The following is a 21363-nucleotide window of genomic DNA, read 5'->3' as shown; positions in this document are numbered from 1 at the left end:
CAACTGTGCTGTTATTTTTTTCACCACTTAATTCCTTCAACGTAATTATTGTGCTGTCTGAAAGTTTGAATGTATTTATTTGTGCTGTCATCGATGTGTTGTCCATAACACTTATTAATATCATCGTTGGGTTCATCTGTTAGACATCAGCTGATTTAGGCTTTTTCGCTGTGGGTTTATGTTATTATTTTTAATTCTTATTTTGCATTCTTGAAGTGTCGGACCACTTAAATTTGGAATTTGGTAGTGGTAAACTCACGGCCCAACCATATAAATTGTTTGCATATAAATACTGCAAGTAGGTAGATGGCTTGCTGACTCATATGTATCTGATAGGTAGGCACTGTTTGCTTTGCAGCATCGTTTAAGGCACTGTGATACGCCACAGTGGATGCCAGCTTCCACGAATTAGCAAACGTCGTAGTTTGTTAGCATTTCTAACTGAATAGTTCATAGCATGGCATTGAAGATAAAACCTGGTTTGCAGATGTAGTGTGCGGGAAGGGAATTGTTCAAAGACATCAGCGAGAATCAGCGAATCGGTTTTTAGGTGCAGGTATACTGTATACTCCCATATTCTTGCAGGAAAATTGTCCACACTCTTTGAGCATGAGAATAATTGACTTCGGTGATTTCAGAGTCCGAAAGTCGGTTGTAGATATTAATCATCAATCTCTCTAAAGCACGCTGGTGTCATATGTTAACAAAATAAAATTTACTACCCAACAAGGGCAAATCTCCCTGGTACAAAATACAGACCATCTGACTTTGCTTGCCTCTTCCAATGGTGGCCTTTAGCAGACGACCCTGGCATCACGTTCGTGACGTGATGCCAGCTCTTTCCCTTCACTCCTTCCTGATAACACCATATCAGTTCGAGGCATCGTTTCAAAGTACATTGGTTGTTTACACGCTGAGTTTAGTTTTGGAAATGCCATGGGCAAACGTTCGTTTTTTTTGTTTTTTTTTTGTTTTTAGAAACTGAAACATTTCTTGTTTACCGGAGTCTGTGACTTAGTAATCCTTTTTTGTTCGCCCTTTATTTTTCCCGGCTTTTTTTTTTTGTTTTGTGCCAGCAGTATCATCCCAACGCCCGAAGGCAGAAGGAATCCGATAAGCAGTGCGCCCTGTTTACGACCGGAGCCGATTGCCGAGGGTTGTTCCATCCCCCCTCCGCGGTAATTTCGGTGTTTGCGAGATCAATGGGCCAGATAGCTCCAGCCCTTGAATGAAATTCCGTTATTAATGGCGGCATTTCATTCAAAGTTAATTCGCCTGTTGAAGCAATTTAAACATCTCGTTCTAGTTACGGTGTATCGTGGCAGAAAGGAAGGAATGGATAGATACGAATTTGAATTTGCCGTAAGAAAAAAAAAGGGGGTTAACCATTGTTAAAAGGTTAATGCAGATTCATTAGCATTTTTTTTATAAACGTAACAAAATACTACAGATGTGTATTCGGTTTCTCATCTTTACTCGTTTCGTTTAAACTGCTGGGTAAAAAAAATATGTAGAAATTTTAGAATAATTTTTTTACTGTTATACAAATATGTAGCTGTATTGCTATGACAAATATTCCCATATATACATAAATTTTACAGAACATTTGGAACTTTTTTTTCACCACGATTGCTAACTAGTAAGCTGACACTTCCATAAATTTTTACATTTTTTTTATTCATGATAATCTTTCTTAAATTATTACTTTTGATCTTATTATGTTTTTAGTTTATTTGTGTGATGCTGAGCATGGGCGATTTCTTTGTATCCTTTTGCGAATGTAAAATGTTTCATTAGCTTAGCAGTAAATCTAATGGGGCTTTTGGACAACACTGAATTCTAACTGAACCTTTAAAGATCTTGCCCAACTTTCAGTTTATTAATATTATAATCAATAACTGACACCAGTGAAAAAGAAATGTGAATTAAGAAATATATTCCAATAATAAAGTATTTCAGTGTAAAGGTAATTAGAACAAAAAAGTAATTAAATTTTTGATCTGTTTCTGTGTTTGCCTGTTTGTTCCAGGATAACTAAAAACAAAATAATGAATCTTGATCAAACATTTTTGTTAGTAATGTATTCCGCTAACTTAAACAATATTAGTAAATGCCATTCCTAAAAGGATGAAACAGAATATATATATATATATATATATATATATATATATATATATGTGTGTGTGTGTGTTTTTACAAAAAAAATTTTATCCCAAAGTTAATAAACAGGAAGTTAAAATGTTAGGTAAGAATAATAAACAAACAAAAGAAGCAATGCTTGACCATTTTCAAAAAAATTCAAAACGGGTGTTTTTGGTTTTATATTAGGTTTTATAATAATAAACTTTTATACCTTCGAATGTTCGAAAGTGGAAATTACGAATTAGAGTACAAATAACATTCAACTGTCAATAAGTTATGTATATATTAATTTTTAAGAATAAAGTCGCTGCAAATGTGAAAAAAGTGAACTCTGATTTAAATTAATAATCATATATTTCAACAAACTGACAATATGATCATGTCACATACTAAAATACTATCTCTTATCCACAACTAAAGCAAAAGTAATTATATTTAAATTTCGAAATTCAACCGTTAACTAGTTCAAAGTATGTAATGTAGGGTTTCGTAAAGATAAAAAATGGTCTCCAAACCTTAGCAAGCACGATGTAAGTTATTGGGCAAATCCAGTAAATTATAAAGACAAACAACACCTCTTCACCATTTTCAGAAATTTCATTTATCTGGGGTGCATGTAAAAGGGGTGATCCTAATTCCGACAGTTTTGCACTTCTTGATATTCAACCTATAACGGAGGTAAAAACGCGGTTTATGTGATATAATGCAAATTAATACCTCCCGAATGTAAGTTCCTACTTTACAAGTGTTGATCATAAAATACGCATGAGTAGTATTATTTGGGCGGTTCGGTGGCAGGTTCAAGGATGAGGAGAAAGAAGACATGTACGCCATATTGAATTGTGATGTCACGGTGGCCATCTTTGATTATCATGACCTTGAAATGTAACTGAGATTGGATACTTAGGGTGTAATTCAACATCACAATTACATTTTTACCTAAAATCTCAAATATATATTAAAATATGTATGGACTTTGGAGGTACTTGGTCCATTCATACCAAGAACAATTTAAGATTTTTTTAGTTATTTCTCCGCATTTTTTAACAGGCTACTGACCGCCACCAATACTATCAAGTTATATATAATTTCTGCCCTTATGATATCATGGCAGCTATCCTTTTTTCGTCTGCTAGAGTGCGCTACAGCCTAATTAATTTAGTTTTTACCCGTTAGAGGGCAGTAGTTCCATTTATAAGATCGTAAACTATTGTGGCGTTCATAATATTTAAACCATTTTGGCTATCATATTGAAAAATCGTAGTTTCCTCTCTAAAATTTCGAAAAAAATTCCAAAAATCATCAAAAATGAATCTATGATTATATGGTTTTAGTCCTTCCTAATCAGTAAAAACAAATTGTTTTAGACTAAAAAATATTTAATTAAATATTGTCTCAGTTTAACTTATTACCATAAAGTTTCAGGTTCAATTTGGGAGGGGGGGACATTTTCACCAACATTATTTATTCGCATAAATTCTGCTATATTTCATGTACAAACAAGCTTATTAGTAAAGTATTTACTTTTTATAAATTTCAATTGCTTTAAATATTTTGGATAATAATTACGGATTTTAAATATGACATCATTAAAAAAATTGCTGTTACCAAAATGGCAACAAGTCCTATAATCCAATATGGCGATCAGTCGTTGACCCCATTCACAATTTACAGTTTGCATCTGGCGCCAGAACCGATCGATAAACACTACTGTGGTTCTTTAAACTCTTTTTTTTTTTTTTGCGGAAGGCAGTTGCAGACCACTGGAGACTCACGTTGCGTTACCTGAATTCGCCCGTTCTCGGACAAGAATACTTAGGATTCATCTTTATCATCAAGCTTCCTCCCCCCCCCCATCGCCTCGTTTATTTCCCCTACCGACACCCATTATGGTTGCGCCGCCGAATGTGGTTGGCCTTCAAACGTCCCCCCGCCCCCCCCCCCCCCCCCCCCCCGTACAGCAACGCGCGCGATTGCCCGGCGAGTAATTCGCCCCGTCGCGTCGGCGACTGTGGACTGCTGTCACGAGAGAACTTACCGGTGAGTTATTAACTGTCCCGGCGCTGATGGCCTAGCGCGCCCGAGGCTGTTATCACAACAGCGCCAGCAGCGCGAAGAACGCCTTATACTGATCATGAGGTTTTGAACCGCGCGACAAAATCCAAACGAACAACTTATATATCACCCAGAGGAAGGTTTGTTTGCCTCAACAAAATATTTGTTTGTACATGGCGAAATAAATATATTTTGTTAATTAAAACAAATATTTTGTATTTTGTAGTAGGAAAGATTCTGTTGACCCAACAAAATGATTTGTCAACTCAAATATATATTTGGTTAGGTGTAAAAAATCATTTTTATTACTTACCGAGTTTGGTTAAGCTAACAATTTTTTTGTTCCACCAAGTAAATATTTGTTTCGCCATATATAAAGAAATATTTTTTTTTTATTCAAACAAACCTTTTTCTCTGTGATATATGCCACTACACGACAGTCATCAATTGTTTCTTTTTTTTATTTATTTATAAATTTAAGAGGTTTTAGGGGAAAAATAGTATTTGATACAAGATACAAAATCTTTGTAAGTGAGCGCAGTTCATTGATTTTCCAAATGAATTTAGCAAAAAAATAAATCTTAACAATTCACAAATTTTCGTACCAAACGCACATCCAAAAATCCAAATTCCCACGCTAATTTCCAGTAACATTGTGGCATCGACGCGATGGAAATAGGAAGAAGAAAAATTTTCTACCCCGGTAGTTTTTCGCGTGTCCGTTTATATATATATATATATATATTCACGCACTGAGGTCGCAGATGCGTCGAATGTGATTCGTTAGAAAAATATTTCGTTCGTCGCGTGGCGCGCGTCGCGCTGTTGTGATTCCTGCGTAAGGCTGATTTTGGAATATGTGAACTCTCAGTTCGTTTTTACGTGAAACGAACTTACACTGTAAGGCGGTTTCTTCCTTTTTACGAGGAAAATTACTAGGTTGCCAACGGTATAATTTGTAAATATAATTACAAGGCAGAGCTTTGTAAAATTGCATATAGTACAACGCCTTAACTTGCAGTTTTACAAGTATTATCGTCGGCGACATGGTTTCCAAAGTATATCCTTGTGAATGTACAAATAAAAATTTTAGAGTGTAGGTATTTAACATTTTTTTTTCATTACATAAAAAAATTGGCATACTTGTTTGTACATACTAATGTGCATAATCAGGCACATAATTTTTTTTAGCATTTTATAGATGCAACTGCAAGAGAAACTTAACTGTACACATAATACATTCATCAAGATTCAAGTAAATCCTATTGGCTACTGAATGCATGTTTGTAATAAATATTTACCTTTAATTTTATGAATAAAATAATCTCTTAGATTGATTTATCTCATATAATTTTTAATCATGTAATGAAATTCCTGGTAGCATTGACTTCCTGAAAAGTTTCAGATGTAATCAATTCAGTCCTCTGCATGATTTCAGGCCCTCTAAATTTTAAAAAATTTAATATGACACCCATTTATGAAAAATATGTACACATAAAATATTTTTTTCCATAAATTTCATGATAATTTCGTCACTAACAAAGCATCTAGTTATTAAATAGCTAGCTGAGATTTTCTATATTTTCTTTAGAACACAAACTGCGTTGTAACAAAATACAGTGAATCGTCGGGTGGACTAAATGGAACAGCGACGGAAAGAATCGGTGAGGGAAAACGGGAAAATGCACGGCAACGTCGCCTACGTTTCACACTCGCTAAAAAAAAAAATCCCTGTCAGGAATAGAACAGTGCTCACAAAGATGGGAGTCGAGTCATCTGATGCTTTCGACCACCGTGAACCCCTTACCAACCTCCCCTCCCCCACACAATGTGAGTTGATGTGGTGCTGATCTACGGAGCAATTAATCGCTTTGCCGTTGATTGATCACCGTTCGGCGAGATGTGTGATTGTCGATTGAGGTTTCAGCGGTAAACGGGAGAGGGGAGGGAGAGTTCCAGGAGTTACAGAACGAGGTATAGTCTGTGTCGTGTTGCTAGTTGTTGACCTTCGCCACCAGGTCGCAACACTGTGAAACAGGGGGTTGATTCAGATTTATAATGGAACATCATAATATGAGGCAGGTCATAGACGCACGAACATCGATTTGGTGTCATTTCTCTATGTGTGTCACACGGTCATATAGTAAGATCTGGCAACTTCCTAACCTTCTCCTTGGCGAAACCCATCCGTTTGGTGGAGCTCGCGGCTGCTAGCGAACTAAATGCGCTAATAACAGTTTAGTTCATAACTTCGTAAATACACGCCGTTGCTTTCAATTTGTAACTCTCTGTCGTTTGGTGCGTCCGTCTCGTCTTGCCTAGGGTTTACCTGCCTTCCCACTAAATGAAGCTGAAGATTAGAGTCCTGATCGCTAAGTAACCTTGATACATTGAGATCGTGCAATCAATGAGACTTTAAAATCAAAATTTCCTGTTTTTTCAGTGTATGTCCCACAGACTTGAAACTCGGTAGTAATGTTCCTTATATCATGATGTGTTTAGCTAAGTAACTTGTCCATAATATATGTTTATCTTCATTGTTGTGTCCTTATATTTGCTGCCTTTTCCATGTTTTGTTTCTGCCTGCATTTACATTTATTACTGTCATCGTTTAAACTGTCTCTTCGTCTCTAGCCCACTGTGTTCGTCTGTTCTGTTAATGTGTTTTCAAGTGCTGTCTTATATTTAAGTTTTAATGTGTTCGTCTGTGCTGTAGTCGTATTTTCCATAATACATGTTTAGGTACATCATTAAGTTTATCTGTTTGACTTAGCGGATTTAGGCTTGTTCTCTGTGGATTAAGTTTTCATTTTTATTTCTTGATTTGCGTTTTTGAAATTTTTTCCATGACAAACAGTGCAAAACTGTAATGGCGTATGTCCAAGAAGTTTTACGTATTAAATTATGGCTTGCACGAGTTTCGGCTTGCCGTTTTGCAGCCAGCTTCAAGAAGGGGAACGTTCACTGGGCTAGATATTTAAGATGGCTGTAACAATACAAGTCGAAACGTCGGGCACATCATCCTTTCAGGGACGTCTCCTCAACCCAGAAACTGTTATTTTCTAGCCGTTTTTCTCTTCGAAAAAGTTATACTTACACGTTTATATTACTTAATTAAAAATATTATTGAAGTTTTAGCGGACAATTTGTTACTTTAACTTTTCCAAACACCAATACTTCAAAATGATCTTAGCAGTTTTTTTAACCCACTTTTTCTTTGAAGGCTATTTCTCTAATGCTATTCGCTTTGATTACGAACTCGAACTGCAGAAAAACTTTAGATGAAAGTCGCTGGAACCGAAAATGGAACTGGAAAATAAACTGGAAAATGTCATTTAGCTGAGACGAGCGGCGGAACGAGTTACGGCGAAGGAAAACTCAATTAACGGCATCCCAATCAGAAAAATTACCGAAGAGTTTTTGCGGGAATAAGAACTCTACATTGGAAATGCCATTGGCAAAACATTGACATCGATGAGTAATTAATGTAGGAAGCAATTTGTTTTTAAAGCAACCTAGGTGTCTTGATTTTGCCAGCATTATGAGCTTCAAAAAGTAAACCCGACCATGGTGTATGTTTATTACCTTAGCCATGGGCGTATATCCGGGAGGCCAGGGGACCTTAGCCCATAACTGAGGAAGCCAGCTTGCGCTTTAAAAATCGTGAATTTTAAAAGTGGTTGATAATCGTAAAACGTGCAAACTATGTTTAAGGAACTCATTTCTGAATGTTTTAAAGATTTCTGCTTATTGCAAAAATATCGCTCAAAATATGGGCAGTGCATAACATACGAGCACCGTATACAGAGAAGACTTGGATTAGTCAAAACCCACACCCAAAACTCTCGGGTCATACTCGCCCCCACCCCCCAACCTAAACCCCCGCCCCCCCCAAAAAAAACTTGTTTATTTCCGCGGGCCTCCCTTGCGAATCTCCTACAGATTTGCAACCCTGGTTTTAGTAAAAATTTATAAACAATCCGTTGTTTCACACGTAGAATGGGGACTTTGTTAGTAATATTTCTGTAAGTTATTCCGAGTTATGTGTGTCCTACAGCAAACCTGTATCACTGTAACCATGGTTTGGTTACTAAAAAAAACCTGAATCCCGCTTCACTTTACTTCTGTTAGTTCCTCTGATCACACGAGACGTCACACCCAAAACACTGTTCTTGTTGCAGTTTGGTCGTCGTTGTTAGCCTGTTGTGTTCATCTGTGCTGTTATTTTTTTTTCTGAACTAAATTCCATTCATGGAATTCTCTGTGTGGTCTAAGCATGTTGCATTTCACATCAGCTGATACTGGCTTGTTCAATACGTGTTCCTGTGTCCATCACTGAGGTTGGTTCGGTGACAATCAGCTTAAATCGTCAATGGCGTTTGTCCGAGTTATTATTATAACATACCGGGGGAACAAAGCTCAGCAAAAGTATTCATAAATTTACCATAACCATCATCAAACGACTCAAAGAGTACATTAAAAGCTGGGTGTTTATAAACTACGTAATCGTTAAATCTCGCGCAAAACTTGCTCTTAAAGACCAATAACGCATAACACATTAAAAAAATTCAGAGGAAACTAGGCATCAAACACCCATCAACATATGAAGTCCTTCAAGCATAGATTATACAGCCATATGAAATGAATCAGGCAGGAAACGGTAATAATCTTTCTTTAGCATGAAACTTCGCATTAACCAGCCTTCAAACTGGCGGGCCACGCAGAAATGGGTCGAAAGGACAGTAAGTATCAAAGTCTAGGCGTTAGTCGTCCAAGCCACGCTGAACTACGTGAATGAACGCATTTGCAAACTGACACAAGGGAAAGTGAAACAGCAATGGATGTTAGCAAAAATCAAAGTAAAGAGCTCCGTAACACTTTAACTTGCTCCCAACTGTTAAGATGAAAGTTGTGCACCCCGCAATTCGACATCGCATCTGACGACTGGAAATCGCGCTAGCGAAGCAAGAAACAGAAACGGAATATTTCCCACAGTGGCGATGCCAAACAAATTTTTAACCTCCTCAGTGGGAATGTACACTATACTGTACATTCCAATCTGGTACGCTTTAATGCCAAGAAAGCACTTGTAAAAAATAAATTGTCAGATAGTGGTTTTATGACTAACTAGTAATTTTGGAAGAGGTTCCAGCAAAGAAACCTTAAATATTCTTATTATTATAATAATTATAGCATGTACAGTATATTGTACATTTTCTCAGAGTGCAAAATTTTTTTTCTGATAAATTGGTACTGAGGAGGATATGACAAAGCGCAACTGCAGGCGAAACACTGCTACTCATTGACGCTGCCATCGTGCGTACAGATGCGAAAAGAACAGAATACTGAACACAAGCCATTCGAGCGCAGGGTCACGCCTTACAGCTCGCCAGATAAAGATAAATTCAGACATGAAAGTGTGAAGATTAATCAAGAGCAAAATGAAAAATTACGAATGAACTAGCGAGATTTTCCTTCCCCCCCTCCTAAACTAACTGAAAATAAGTGCATTCAGGAGTGGTCAGGTAAGGGAGGGTCCTAGGTGCGTCTCAGGCCGAAGCCTGTACGCCTATCGTAGCCATGCATTGAGTGCTTTGTTTGGGGATTGGCCAGCCATTGCAGCGATTGATAAGCATGACTAGACACCCGGAAATTTCGCTGATTCGTCTGGCCTCAGGGTGGAATTCAAAGTCATAGGTGTGCTCAACCCTTGTTTGTTCTCCCATTGGTTGATTTCTTAGAGATAATATTTTTATCCTTGTTAATAGACACTGCCTGATTCACTTACTTCTCTCCTGGCTGGGCATTGTTGGCTCAAGGTCGTAGAAGGGCGTAAACCGATAACTGCGGTCCAATCATGGACACAGTACGTGAGTGGAAGGTTTGCATTCTAGCCTGCGACTGAATGAATGCACGAAAACTCCGTATCTCTAAGCCTGACTAACTCCCCTCACTTTTAATTCCAAGACCACAACCACTAGTTAAGTTGGGCTCAGGTAGAACATGCATATACACAGGTAAAACCCTGGGCACAGTCATTCTGTGTACACGTTTGCATGCACTTGAGTGTAGGAGAGTACATGAGACAGAGGATGGTCTGGACGAAGAGTAGAGAAGAGTCTACCGTGCGGGGCTTTGGGCTCACTTGGGACTTGTGGTCCACTTGCAGGCAAATACCAAATATGTACCTTTACAGAACAGCTGGTGCGCATGCGCGAGAGTTGAGGAAGGGAAACGTCACAGCGAACAAAAAAAAAGGGGGGGTACAAATATTTGAAGTCCACAAGGGGTGGGAGTAAATGGGGAGGGGTGGGAGAACGGTGCCTGCCCAACGCAACGGCTTCTAGTTGACGACCGCTACCTTGGGGGTGGAATATTGTAATTAAATATATAGCTGAGATTTTAAGTTAGCCAAAGACATTTCTAATAAAACATCGTTTCTTACGAATCCGTCAAGTAGTTTTCAATTGATGCGGGAACAAACAGACAAACTAACAGTCAAACAGTCAAACAGACAAACGGACAAACAGACAAATAGACAAATAGACAAACAGACAACGGACAAACGGACAAACAGATAAAAATTAAAAAAACCTTTATTTTTTTGAGTTTTTAATAACAAAACTAGCCATTTACAATAGTTTTTCTCTCCATATTTTCATTCAGCGTACTGACTTTTTACCACGAAAAGTTTTAATTTTAATATAAGCAACAGGGGAAAACAAATTTCCAATCATTTTAATCCTCACATCCGCATACGTATTTTTAATAATAAATCTCCAATAAAATATATTTAAGAGCCATTATGCCCCGTGATATTTCTATTTTAGTGCCTAACAAAAGTTTAAGCCCACGCGCTTATTTGAAATAAAATTACCCTGTTTTGTTTTAATTTTTTAGTTATCATTTAATGAATACTTTGTGAATAATGCAGATATGAGACATCCATAAAACCAAAAACAAAACATTGCTATACATTTAATTTTCAAGATACATTTTCTTAATTTTTTATACTTATCATAAAAACCTACAATTTTAATTATCAAAAATGTTGTAAATAATAAACCATATAATGGTTTTCAGTATAATTTTTTGCAGTATTTTAATATGTGTAAAATAATTTTAAATACGTAAAAAATTTTTAAAAAATTGTTTACTTTTTTTACATTTTGACAAATACAATGAAAAAACAGCGAAGTGTATTTGCAGGTATTAATGCAAATATAAATTTTTTTCAATAGAGCTAGCGATACCATATATGCACTAATCAATAGCTTGTACAACAAGCAAAGTAATGGTGTCCGTAAAGTCTCGTTTGCTTAATCTACCACATTTCATTTATATTTAAACCTGCAAATACACTTCATTGACTATTTCCCCATATTTTCAAAATGTAAAAAAAAAAATTAATTTCTTATGTAAACTAATTTTTTGAACTTTTTTATTGTTTCAAAATGATTTTACATATCTTAAAATACTGGAAAAAATATTGATACTTAAATCAAGTAAATAGTTTAAAACATTTTGATACTAAAAATTGTAGATGTTTTATAATAAGTCTCGTAAATTTAAAAATTTATATCTTGAAAACTAAATGTTTATCCAATGTTTCTTGGGATAGATAGATGACTCATGATCTGCACTATTCACAAAATATTCATAAAATAATAACTAAAAAAATAAGTGGGGGATATTTATTTCAAATAAACGTGTGGTCTTAAGCTTTTGTTAGTCAATCTAGTTATCCTAACACGTTTAATTTTTTAAGCCTTTAAGTATCTAGAAAAAAAATCTGAACTTAATTTCGTCGCCTGGAACATATTAAAACAGGAGTTATGAAATCAGATACTTGATCTCTATTAAAAATTAAATAGGCCTATGCATATTCACTGTAAAAAATATCATTCTTAAAATATTTCATTATTAACTAAATATTTTTTGTGGCTGACAATTTTTTTGTGTCTATTAGTTTAGTAAAAATGTTTGGAATTAATAGCATACTTTTCTTTCAATGGTAAGACATCAGCAATACCCAGAAATGGCATGAGGGAAGCCGTGGATTATTAGCTAGTTAAGAAATGTAATAGGCAAAATTTAAAAAAAGAAGTATTTGAAATATCTTCTGAATAAAGTTTTTTTTTTCAAAACTCAGATAAGCTGAACATATGCAAAAATATTATTTTCGTTAGAACCGACATTTTGTTTGATTTAGTTTTTAAAACGAATTTAGCTATACATATTTTTTTTTAATGAAATTTACGATGAACTTGAAAACGAAAAAAATATGAGGTATCGTAAACACGCCATGGTCCAATGGATCACGAATTTAATTTGAAAATGGAATCCCGAGTGACGTGAAAGCTTGATTTGTTTACCATAGGTGAATAAACACATCAGAAACTCGTCTGATCTGACCCATTTTACGACCGGAAATTGCATTTCACCTCTCTCTCCATTTTTTTTAAAACGTTCAGGGAACGAAAGCGCGATGGTAATAGGATGGAAATTGCAGACTCCCATCGCCAGGTATAGACCAAGGAAATTAATCGGAGGAGAGATAGAGATATTACGTGTTCCGTTACTTACACGAAGGCACTAAAACGCTAACCCGCGAAATTCGTTTAGTAATTTAGGTCACGGCTGCACGGCACTTTGGTGAACTACTTCATCGGCGTTATTTCTCGCGCAGACTTAAAAAAAGGGTTTTAACAAGTCATTCAGAACTACGAATCTTCTACCCATGCTTGTGATTAGCTTTTTTTAAACGTCAAACGAACCACAGCTAAAATGATGACCAAACGTGAGTCGTACAGAAGCATAAAAATCTGCACGTGAATAACATTTATTTATTTAATTTATTAACTTTTTTCAAGTGGCGAAATAAAGGCGTACCACCTTGTCTTACACTTAACCTCATACATCTTTACTAACTAGGTACATGCAAAAAGAAACCTGATAAATATTACAGCCTGGACACACCAAAAATTGTCACATATTCATTTGAAAAAAAAAAGAATCAACATATCAGTAAAATATAATAAAAAATTAGCATATAAGATACACATGATCTACCTAAAGTCTAATTAATATATTGTCACGTGCACCTAGCCGGTGCCACCGCCATTTCTGTCACGATCCACCTTCAGAGGGGGGGGGCGAGAATCGTAGCTCTTTACATAGAAACAACTCGCTTGGCATCAACTAGTCTTAACTTCATAAAATACTTTACTGTACCTAGGATCATAGGTTCGTCATCCCGTACAGGATGTCTGGTGAGAGCTGAACTAAGGAGATTTTGCAAAATAACATAATACTTAATTAAAATTATTTTATTCTTAAAGTCAAATACTCAACATCATTTTAAAGAACATTTAAATAGCAGGATTACAATTTAAAACAATAATCTCTTTACTTCCTTAACGATTGAACGACCTTACAAGAGAGAGAATGAGAGAACTTCACTAAACACTTCCCTAGTCCTTCCGAATACCTCAAATCATAATTAATACTTAAAATTAAAACAAAGATAAGTCCATACTCACATTTTCCGAAAAGCCTTTCTTGATCGATTACTTTAAAAAAATAACGTAGGGGCCTCTCCTGCCCTTGAAATCCCGAACGAACATTACATTTTAAAAACTATGACGCGTGACCCCTGACGAGGGCCATAGCCTCCGCCCGAAAGCTTGACGACTACATTATGACCTAACTTAAATTAAACGACTCGTGGCCTCTGGCGTCGACCATAGCTTCCGCCCGAAAGCTTGAATTCCTACATCACGAACGAACTAACAACTCGTGACCACAGGTGAGACGCATAGCCTCCGCCTGAGTGAGCCTGAATTCCTACATCACGAACGAACTAACAACTCGTGACCACAGGTGAGACGCATAGCCTCCGCCTGAGTGAGCCTGAATTCCTACATCACGAACGAACTAACAACTCGTGACCACAGGTGAGACGCATAGCCTCCGCCTGAGTGAGCCCCGAGTCACCAATCACTTGCGCTTAAATTCGCGCGCCCTGCCGCGCCTACCATAACAAAAGCTCGTTATTGAAGTCAAATTTACTAAACAACTAACTAGAACATCTGGGAAGACTACCCCCCCTCTACCCCAATGTGCAGGCCACACCGCGCGGCTTGTTACGACAGCGCGCCCCAGTAACTGCGGCCCGTGGCTGCGCCAGCGTGCGGCCAAACAAACAAACAAAATTCTGCAAGCCCGCAGCGCGCCGCGCCGGCCCCGTGCCCCAATTACATGGTCACGCCACTTGCGCTGACGAGTGAACAGAGCAGCCAGCCCAGAGTCCCGTCAGTAAAGTCCCTAAATTTGATTTCAACAACCCTGCAAAATTTCAACCCGCGACATAACCCTCCCCTCACAGAGCTCGAGCCCCATCGAGCTACCTCAAAATTACAAATTGTCTTTTTCCATTAAACCATAACTATAAATTCCTCATTTCACAAAAATAATAATTTTCTTAGTTCCTTGCTGTCTGAACATACATCTAGATTCTGCATAAGATTTATTTTAAAACAACAAGTATTCATAAAATTAAATGTAAAACTTTTATCTGGTTTGTTCTCACAGGAACCTTCAGAGGCTCGAGTTCTCAATTCTAAAAAAATTGTTCTGTTAGTGAAGCTCTCTTTACAAATTAAATTACTGTTCTTAGTTTCTCAGTATTCGTTAAACAATGTGCAAATTCTTGATAATTATTATTATTTTTTTTTTTCGGTTTCCGTTTATTACCATACTTCTTTCGTTCTTCAAAAAAAATTAAGTGTCCTTACAGTGTTTCAATTAATTAAACTCTTATCTCGTGAAGGTTGGTGCAACTCCTCGAAGTCAGTGTTGTCGAGAAGAGTAGCTCCCTGGGCTGGCCATCAGCAAACACCACTCAACTTCAACAGCTACTGGACTGGCTTCCAGGGCAGCTCACAACTTCTCCCCACATCTGCTTCGGAGTTGTGCCATCCTCATCACGAACAGATTACAATTCTGAAACATCATCAACAGGCATTACCATCACGCCTGACAAATACAAAACTAACTACTAAACTGCAATCGATGGGCAAGGATGCAAACACACAAAAAAATAAAATTAATTAATTCAACTGCTAACATAAAGTATCCCACCCTTAGCATAATCTAATCAGGCAAATAATTTGATAGGAAAAACTTAAGGAAGGGAAACATGACCTCCAATGATTTTCCCTAACTCTTGAGTCTTGATCTTCTCTATACAGCAAATAGTCCCCACGAAGTAACTGGGTTGAAGGTCAGTTCACATGACCCACCCATAACCTCTTCTACTCTTCTTTTCTTCTGGGGGCAACCACAATGCCCACCAATCTCTCTCCATGGTGCCGAACCAGCTATCCCATGAGAGTAAACAACGTAGTCAATAGAAGCGCAGAGGGGAAACACCAATCTCTGGCTTGTCGAGTCATAAAACTGCTTTATCTTCTTCTTCTTCTTCTTCTGAGTAAAACATCTGATTAATCTTGCTACTATTCTTCCCAACAATAAAAAAAAAGTTCATCAGGTATCTTCATAAAAAAACATTCTAACTAATAATAAGTCTTCTTTTTCTTCTTTTTTTTTCTGTTAGATGTAATAGAAGGCCATGTTAGGGAGGTTATAGGGAAAAAGAGTGGCCAATTCCCACCCCATCACCCACCTAGATCATGACTAATTAACTTTTAAACTTTCTATTTCAAACAAATAAAAAAAAACATTTTTTTATTCAAACTTTTAAATTATAATTACTTTTACTTCATAACCTCAAAAGCTAATCAATAATTCTAAATGAAATTGTGATTTACTGCATCCTTGTTCCATCCGATCTGTTTGTTTATAACCTTTCTTGTAAAGTATAAAATTTTCAAACATTACTAATTCAAAAAAAAAATTAAATTCTGGTGTCCTTTGAGTTACAATTAACTTTACTATTTCTTAGCTTGAAATAATTTAAGTTTTCAGAACTATTTCATTGTCTAATTCACAACACCTAAAAATCAACTCAAAACAACAAATCATCAAAATCAATAAGATCATCTGACCTACCTATCAGTACTGTGAACTTGAACTGTTCGTACACATTTATAATAAGCTATTGTATTTAAATTCCAACCTAAATAAGGTTTAAAAAAAACTACTAATCCCTCTGTAAATTAAGAAAATTAACTTTAAAAATTAAACTTAAGGTATTAGTTCTTTTTGACAGCTACCACAACTCACTAGTTCCATTACATTACTATAACCTAAAAAGTTCTGTAAATAATGTTTATAACAAAAAAAAACTCCAGTTACTGTCTTCCATAAAAAAAATAAAACTTTACATGACCTTATTAATCTCCACTTGTAAGTCCATGGCTGCCAGCTTTCTCTTCTCTTGAATCTTCAGTCTTGGCTCTTGTTTCAGTGATCTTGTATCTTGTCTCTCGAACTCTTGTCATCTTGTAAACTGGACTGCTGCTCAGCTCATCTTAAGGAATCTGTAACAGTTTCAAAAATACATGTTAATTTAAATTACATAATTCCTGTTCTTTGGTCCTAAAAAAAAAATTGTATTATTAGTACACATTACCCTGAAACAACATTATTATTCATTGTTTATTACTTAAAAAAAATGCTTTACCATAAAATCCTTTTTTGTTCTTTTCATTAGGCCTATTTATTTTCCTTCTTCTTAATTAAATTCTGCTTCAAATGTTAATCCTAACTTAAGACCTACCATCTATTTATTATTCATTACCTACATTATTTATGTTACCCTAAACTTCCCATAAGTTTCTAATACTTCCTATCAAAGACATTCTCTCTAAAAAAAAAATTTACTTGTGACTCTTAACTTAACAAACTTAAAAAAAAACTTTTACACTAGACTTAACTTATTATTCATTCTTAGTTACTAAATTTCTATATGTAAACTTTAGTACTTACAAACAAAAACTGCCTATTTCTCTCTACCTCTTAATCTCTTTCAATTATTACAATAATAATGTTACCTTGCATCTTTAAACTTTCTTCTTTTCAATTAAATTAGACATCTCATAACAATAAAAATTCTGCCTATACTCTTCTTATGGGTGTACAAACCAACAACAAAATTTCAAATTCTCAAGTTTCCTTATATTTAAATTATGCAATACAAATAACCTCTGTGGTGCCTGTACCCTTTAGGCCTACCACCTTCTCCTCTCACAGCATAACTCTTATTCCTCGGGGTCTGTATTCACTGTTCCAAATCAAATATCTCAAATAAATTAAAAACAAATTTATTATTTTAAGAAAACAAAAATTTACATTGAATTTACTATGGAGCCTGGAAATCTTAATGTCTCACAGCAGCTAACATGACTAAATCCCATGGAACCCCAGGTTTACATAACCTGTGCCCAAAAATTTAAGCATACCAGGCTTTCTCTGCACTGGTTTTACAGCATCACACACTATTTAGGGCCCCTGATCTGCCATCAGTCCCAAGGAGTTTTCCCACAACCCCTCTCTACACAAGCGCCTACCGCATTCCTCTCAATTGGCTATCGGTTTTACGGCATTCTTTTGGGATCCGACCATCAAGTTAGGGCTAATCGAACACTAAACCTCCATACTTCCAAACTAATGTAAATCAATTAAATTTTCTCTGTAATTTCTTAAAATCCAAATAAAAATTATTCAAACATGCCCAAGAAACTTTCAAAAAAAAAATTCATAATCTTATCTTCAAACCCTTAAAATAAAAATAAATAGATTACTCTGTTTTCTCCTTAATAACTGTAAACTGTCAACAAATATTATGTCGTAAATTTAACTATGCTTACTGACTCTAAATCATAAAATCTCATTCGTCCTAATTAATAAACAACCAATTTCCTTGAAATCTCACTGTATCTCTCATACTCAAACTCCACTGGCTGAATATCTCAATAAATTCAAAAACAATTATCTAAACTCTTAAAGAAACTCCTCCCCAATTATTCAAATTACTTCACCTTATTTTATTTCATTACTTAAAACACCTTACTCAAAAAAAATTAATTAATTATCTAGCTATCTTCCATTATTATTTATTTACCGAACAAAACTTTCTCCTAAATTAATTTAGTAACATTCAATTTCACATTAGGCAAGTACACTAACTCTCTACAGCAATGTTTCTCATTTCCCTCCTTCCTAACTGAATCCAATCTTACTTAACCTCCAGGGAATTTACCTCACAAAATAACCAAAAATTTCACTGTAGTGCCTATCTGCTATAGGCCCACTACACAGGGGGCTCTAACCCCACCAACAAACTTCATTGAAATGGTACCCTATCCCATACAGGATAGCCACTTCGGTACTACCATGGGGAACTCCTGCCCCAATTACTCACAACTCTCAGGATTCTCCTGACCCTTAATTCCGTAGTCAGCCCATCTCCTATGGTCTGCGCTACAATTCCCTTTCTTCCCAGGGACACAACGCCTCACCTTAGGGTCCCTCGCCCTAATGAAAACATTAATTTTGTCTCTCTGTTCTTTTGGAGTAAATTCCCTCTACACACAAAATCTAGCCTTCCCAGTTTTCTCAATGCTTATCGATTTTATAGTGTACCTCCTTATTAATGTTTACAAATCCCAAAAAAATATTTTTAAAACCGAGGTAGAATTTAACTAACAAAACATAAACAACTTACAACGAAACACTTCTAGCCTATACATCATACACTTCTTAAAATAAATTACTTACATACTGAAAGTTCCTCTTCTCCTAAAACACACTTAAATTTAAATTTATTTAACCAATAGTCTATTTTCTTATCGCTAAGTTACCGTACAGCTGATCAAAACAAGGTCACGGCCGTCCACGTCTCCGTATGAGCCCGTGACGTCACCGAATTCCATCAGGTGCGCCAACCCTCGCTTGCGGTTCCTCCGTTCTCCGCTAGGTCTCAGCACCTCCCCGTCACGTGTTCACTCTGCCACGTCCACTGACGTGTCGTTCTGAAACAACTCTCAACATTTTTCTAATTAAAACAAAACATCACTATAAATTCTATAACTCTCTTTTACATAAACTCTCGTTTTCTCTTTAATTCCTTTCTAACGTTTATCCTTCCCTCGACTGATTTAATTCGTACGTCTCGTCTCCTACGCGCACGAAAACAAAACAAACTTCTCTTGAAAATAATTCCTATTTACGACAAAAAACTTTATTTTAAATTATAATTCTCTTAACCTACAATCTTAAAATGAACTTCAATTAAATTAAACCACTTGCATTATCTCTAATAAGCATTTAACTTATAACGTATTCTCCTCACGTAATAATCCCCGATATAAATCTACAATAAATTCAACGACTTAAAACAACTTATCACTATAAACTTTATCCTTACAAGTATCCTCAAATAAACATCTGTTACGTCAAAAAAAAAATCTCAAAGACTTCCTCCACTATAGACTAAAATTCCGTAATCCTCTCCTCAAGTAAACTCTTAATAACCTGCTATCAGAAGCTGAAACTAACTTAATAATAAACATAAAAATCTACCTCTCTCTCTCTCCAGAAATAGAACCTACCCGGCGCCTCCACCATTTCTGTCACGTGCACCTAGCCGGTGCCACCGCCATTTCTGTCACGATCCACCTTCAGAGGGGGGGGGCGAGAATCGTAGCTCTTTACATAGAAACAACTCGCTTGGCATCAACTAGTCTTAACTTCATAAAATACTTTACTGTACCTAGGATCATAGGTTCGTCATCCCGTACAGGATGTCTGGTGAGAGCTGAACTAAGGAGATTTTGCAAAATAACATAATACTTAATTAAAATTATTTTATTCTTAAAGTCAAATACTCAACATCATTTTAAAGAACATTTAAATAGCAGGATTACAATTTAAAACAATAATCTCTTTACTTCCTTAACGATTGAACGACCTTACAAGAGAGAGAATGAGAGAACTTCACTAAACACTTCCCTAGTCCTTCCGAATACCTCAAATCATAATTAATACTTAAAATTAAAACAAAGATAAGTCCATACTCACATTTTCCGAAAAGCCTTTCTTGATCGATTACTTTAAAAAAATAACGTAGGGGCCTCTCCTGCCCTTGAAATCCCGAACGAACATTACATTTTAAAAACTATGACGCGTGACCCCTGACGAGGGCCATAGCCTCCGCCCGAAAGCTTGACGACTACATTATGACCTAACTTAAATTAAACGACTCGTGGCCTCTGGCGTCGACCATAGCTTCCGCCCGAAAGCTTGAATTCCTACATCACGAACGAACTAACAACTCGTGACCACAGGTGAGACGCATAGCCTCCGCCTGAGTGAGCCTGAATTCCTACATCACGAACGAACTAACAACTCGTGACCACAGGTGAGACGCATAGCCTCCGCCCGAATGAGCCTGAATTCCTACATCACGAACGAACTAACAACTCGTGACCACAGGTGAGACGCATAGCCTCCGCCTGAGTGAGCCCCGAGTCACCAATCACTTGCGCTTAAATTCGCGCGCCCTGCCGCGCCTACCATAACAAAAGCTCGTTATTGAAGTCAAATTTACTAAACAACTAACTAGAACATCTGGGAAGACTACCCCCCCTCTACCCCAATGTGCAGGCCACACCGCGCGGCTTGTTACGACAGCGCGCCCCAGTAACTGCGGCCCGTGGCTGCGCCAGCGTGCGGCCAAACAAACAAACAAAATTCTGCAAGCCCGCAGCGCGCCGCGCCGGCCCCGTGCCCCAATTACATGGTCACGCCACTTGCGCTGACGAGTGAACAGAGCAGCCAGCCCAGAGTCCCGTCAGTAAAGTCCCTAAATTTGATTTCAACAACCCTGCAAAATTTCAACCCGCGACAATATTATAGGCATATTATAAAATATATGAACTGATTTTATATGTGTAAGTGAATAGCAGTAAATAAGAATTAAGTGGTAAGATAGCTTTAAACAGGTAATTAAAGACCCATTCCGATAAATACCAAAAACCTTAAACATATATATTGCAATCTAGTTTGGCCCGTGTAACCTGACCATCACTTCCTTCTCAATCAAATAAATGTTTTCAAATATGGCCACCAAAACTTATTCACACAAATTAGTTAAACTGTACCGTGTAAACGTGCTCTTACAGTGAATCATGTTCGTACAGT

At 36.6% G+C, this 21363-nt stretch overlaps 1 protein-coding gene and 1 long non-coding RNA gene across 2 annotated transcripts in view; one reads left to right on the top strand and one right to left on the bottom strand.

The window, feature by feature from the left end:
* Positions 1 to 21363, top strand: part of LOC134536448 (uncharacterized) — a 603478-nt gene that overhangs the window by 450169 nt on the left and 131946 nt on the right. The window lies entirely within an intron of this gene.
* LOC134536818 (uncharacterized) lies at positions 15680 to 19024 on the bottom strand. The gene is made up of 2 exons (XR_010075883.1): positions 18940 to 19024; positions 15680 to 16700 (listed from the first exon to the last, which is right to left on the bottom strand). It is a non-coding gene; the product is annotated as an uncharacterized LOC134536818 (long non-coding RNA).

The sequence above is a fragment of the Bacillus rossius genome, chromosome 11 (assembly GCF_032445375.1).
Source record: "Bacillus rossius redtenbacheri isolate Brsri chromosome 11, Brsri_v3, whole genome shotgun sequence".
In the NCBI taxonomy this organism is placed as follows: Eukaryota; Metazoa; Arthropoda; class Insecta; order Phasmatodea; family Bacillidae; genus Bacillus; species Bacillus rossius.
The sequence above is the reverse complement of the archived record's forward strand: the minus strand, read 5'-3'. Positions and strand labels throughout refer to the sequence as shown.